The 4,059-nt window shown below is 42.1% G+C and overlaps 1 pseudogene; it reads left to right on the plus strand.

Annotated features, from left to right (window-relative positions):
- The first annotated feature begins 992 nt into the window (after positions 1–992).
- LOC111754024 (small nucleolar RNA SNORA2/SNORA34 family) lies at positions 993–1,121 on the plus strand (annotated as a pseudogene).
- Positions 1,122–4,059: the final 2,938 nt, after the last annotated feature.

Here is a 4,059-nt window from a genome sequence, read left to right on the forward strand (position 1 = left end):
ATCCTCCCAGGTACTCATGCTGAAAGCCTTAGCATCCTCCCTAGCGCCTGCTGGCACAATGCTAATCAGTCTACACACACACACACACATACACACACACACACACACACACACACACACACACGCACAGGCACACAGTTTTCTTTGTGCCTTCACTGCCTCCTGTTTGTCAATCCCACATAAACACTTCTGTGTTCCCTGATTTACAACCCCCCTTCTTTCTATAACAACAAGGCCCATCACAGCTTCAGCACCCCTATTGCATAGAGAGTAACAGTCCTAGTCCTCCACAGACCTTTACACCTCCCTCCTATCTTTTCCTATTCTCTTTCCATCTCCATGACTGAACTCCATGACTCTAGCTTTAGGCTTTTGTACTGGACATGCTGTCTGGAATGCTCTTTATCAACATGGATTGATTCCTTCAAGATGTTGCTACATGAATCCTTTCCTGGTTACTTCTTTTTTTTTAATGCAATTAGTTAATTAAGAATTTATTTTTTGAAACAAAGTTTTACCGTTCCCAGGGCTGGCTTCAAACTCCTGGACTCAGGTGACCTTCCTGCCTCAATCTCTCTGCACCTGGCTCCTAGTGACTCCTTTTTTAAAATGTATCTGGGGGCTGGAGATTTAGCTCAGCGGTATAAGCGCCTGCCTTGCAAGCAGGCAGTCGTGAGTTCGATCCCCGGTACCAAAAATAATTTAAATTTAAATTTAAAAAAGAGGGGCTGGGGATTTAGCTCAGCGGCATAAGCGCCTGCCTTGCAAGCAGGCAGTCGTGAGTTCGATCCCTGGTACCGATAAAAACCAAAAAAAAAAAAAAATTTAAAAAAGAGAGAGAATAGTTCCATTTATAGTTCAGCAGCACAGCCCCCACCTGGCAAGTGCAAGGTCATGAGTTTAATTCCCAGGGCCAAACAAACAAAATAAAGTCAACCTGTGTGGCATACCAAGATCTTGTTTCAAAAACTAAATTAAAAGTAAATAAAAAGTTGGCACTGAATCAAGGTCGGTAGCTTCCTGACGCTGTTGGTTTCTAGCAGGAGCCTAAAGAGATGTCTTTCTATGGCCATTTCAGAACTTGGGCAGTGAAATAGTCAATTCACTAGAAAGAAACAGCTTGAAACAACCCTTTCTATCCCAGGTGAGTGGCTATGAGAGTGGTAGGCTGCAGCAGCCCAGGACAGGAGCTACGGGCATTTACTGGGACCCACACCATGCCGGGACCTGGAGCTCCCAGAAACCAAGCAACCCTCCCTCCCTGGTGAACAGCTGTGAGCCTGCCGGTCTCAGGGGCTGAGAATCAAACATCACATCCCCCTCTCCCTGCATTAGCAAGTGGGAGCCAGTGATCTGAACAACCCTTGAAAGGTTGACCATAGGCAATGTAGCAAATAGGGGGGATTTCCTTCTACCATCTCTTTGAAGGCAAATACTTTTATGCTTTGTTCTAATTAATGGTGTTATTTTAACCTGTCTTGTTTTGGTGAACTTCAATATACATGAAAATATGGACAGCTAGACAGCCATTAGTGAATTCCCTATTGTCTGGTTTTGAAGACCTAAAATGCCTTCCTCATTCTGTTTGGATCAGTTTCATACTATGTTATTTTGTATGAATTCTCTGTATGCGAAGACATGGACAACAATTTGGAAGAAAATAAGAGACAATCTGATGGATAGTGAAGATCTCAGGTTGTCTTGCTGAGAAATTTATAACTCTTACATTGCTTTCTTATGTCCTATTTTCTGTTTTGTTGTGTTTAATTTTACCCCCTTTAAAATAAAAATTAAAAATAAATAAATAAATAAATAAAAAGGAATCATCAGAAAAGTTTTCATGGTAGTTTTTCATATGATAGTTTATGATTTTTCATCTTTACAGTGGTATGAAAGTGACAATCAGTAAAATCAAATTAGAATTTTAAACTTTGGTCTTTTCCAGGTCTAGCAACAATTGATATTCTCTCACAATACCCAGCTGTACATTAATATTCATGTTCTGAACATTTTTAAAGTAGATTAGTTGTAAGCTATGATGTTTGGTGGACAGCATGAAGCATTTCCAGCTTACAGTATTATCAACATATGATGAGTTTTTTGGGACATAACTCAGTCTTTTCTTTTTTCCTTTTGTGGTACTAGGGATTGAAATGAGGACCTTGTCCATGTTAGGCAAATTATCTACCAATGAGCTCTATCCGTAGTCCTTTATACTTTGAGACAGGATCTCACTAATTTCCCCAGACTTAAAATTCTCAGACCTCCTGTCCAGCCTCTCAAGTAGCTGGGACTAGAGGCAGAGATACTCTCTGCCTAGCTATCACCCCTTCTTAAGGCAGGGAGCATCCCTGTATTCTGAAAGCTGAAAAACATTGTTGAAAGAAATTAAAGGCTTAAAGAAATTAAAAGACATCACACATTCATGAATTAAAAGATTTAACATTGCTAGGAGAACAATACCTCCTCAGTTGATCTACAGAGTCAATGACATAATTCATTCCAAAATCCTCCCTGGATTTTTGTTTTATTTTTTTGTGATACTGGGGAGTTGGACATCCCAGGCATGTCAGCAAGGTTCTATACCACTGAACTCACTCTAGCTCCCCAGCAGGGTCCTATGGCAATCAACAGACTGACAGTAAAATTTGCATAGAAATGTAACAGACTCAGAATAGCTAAAACAGTCCTGAAAAAAAACAAAGTTAAGGACCCATACTTCCATATTTCAAAATTTACTACAGAGTTACAGTAATCAATACAGTGCTGTACTGGCATAAAAACAGACATAGAGCCCAATAGAACAGAACTGAAGGTTAGGGTTCCAGAAGTGAATATGTAATGGATCCGTGCATACACACAAAACACCGAATTGTACACTTTAAGTGGGTAGATCACACAGTATGTGAGTTATATCTCTATGAGGTTGTTATAATGAGTACAGCCCCAACCCTACCCTCTTTGTCTATCTTGTGCCCCCTGCCTTTCACTTGTTTCCCTGGTGCTTTCTGTGTCTCTCCTGGCTGACCACAGCATCTCCATATTCTGCTGTGTGGAGCTATGCACCCATCACCTTCATCAATTTTAGGACATTTCCATCAAGGGGATCCCCATGCAGGTCCCTGAATGGAGGTGGCAAGAGGCTTGCCCTGCCAGAATGTGCCTCATTCCATAGCCTATAGAGAGTGGGATAGGCAGAGCCCACCCTGCAATGACACTATCAGTGCCACTGCTATCATTACTGTTATGTGAATCAACTCTCCCCCAAGCACTCTTACCCAACAGGGCTAGAGCAGAAGTCCCCTGGCCAAAGAAACACAAATGTGCAGAACCACAAGAGCAGAAATGCACCTGAAATGACGCAGCCTCAGCACAGGCCAGGTGAGCCTGATACCCTGAAGTTTCTCATGAATAGGAACCAGCTTCAATCTCAAGGCTCATCTTCCCTGGAAACTAGACACACACTGCTAAAAGACTGCAGGTGAAGATCTGTAGATGATGGGGCTGGGGATTTAGCTCAACGGCATAAGTGCCCGCCTTGCAAGCAGGCAGTCGTGAGTTCGATCCCTGGTACCGATAAAAAATGAAAAAGACAAAAAAAAAAGTAATAAAAAAAAAAAAAAGATCTGTGGATGAGAAGTGGGGCTGGGGGTGGAGAGGAAAATAAAGTAGGTTTCTCTGTGCCAGCTAGGGGGCCCAGTTGAGTGAGGCAGCTTTAGGCCAGCATCATAATCATTTGAAAGTCTTTTTTTGGGGAGGGATGGGGGGGTACCAGGGATCAAACTCACGACTGCACACTTGCAACTAAGGCACTTACACCACTAAACTAAATCCCCGGCCCTGTCTGACAGTTCTTAAACAGAACCCCAGCCAGATATAGTAGTACATGCCTATAATCTCAGCACTCTGGGAAGTTGAAGCAGGATGATCATCAATTCAAGCCAGCCCAGACTACTTAGTGACTTAGCAAGACCCCATGTCAAAATTAAAAAATAAAAAATCTGGAGATGTAGCTCAATGCAAAATCCCTGGGTTCGATTCCCAATAAGAAAGAAAGAG

Source organism: Cavia porcellus, unplaced genomic scaffold (assembly GCF_034190915.1).
Source record: "Cavia porcellus strain 051 isolate PalLab524CR breed Dunkin Hartley unplaced genomic scaffold, mCavPor4.1 scaffold_16, whole genome shotgun sequence".
NCBI lineage: Eukaryota > Metazoa > Chordata > Mammalia > Rodentia > Caviidae > Cavia > Cavia porcellus.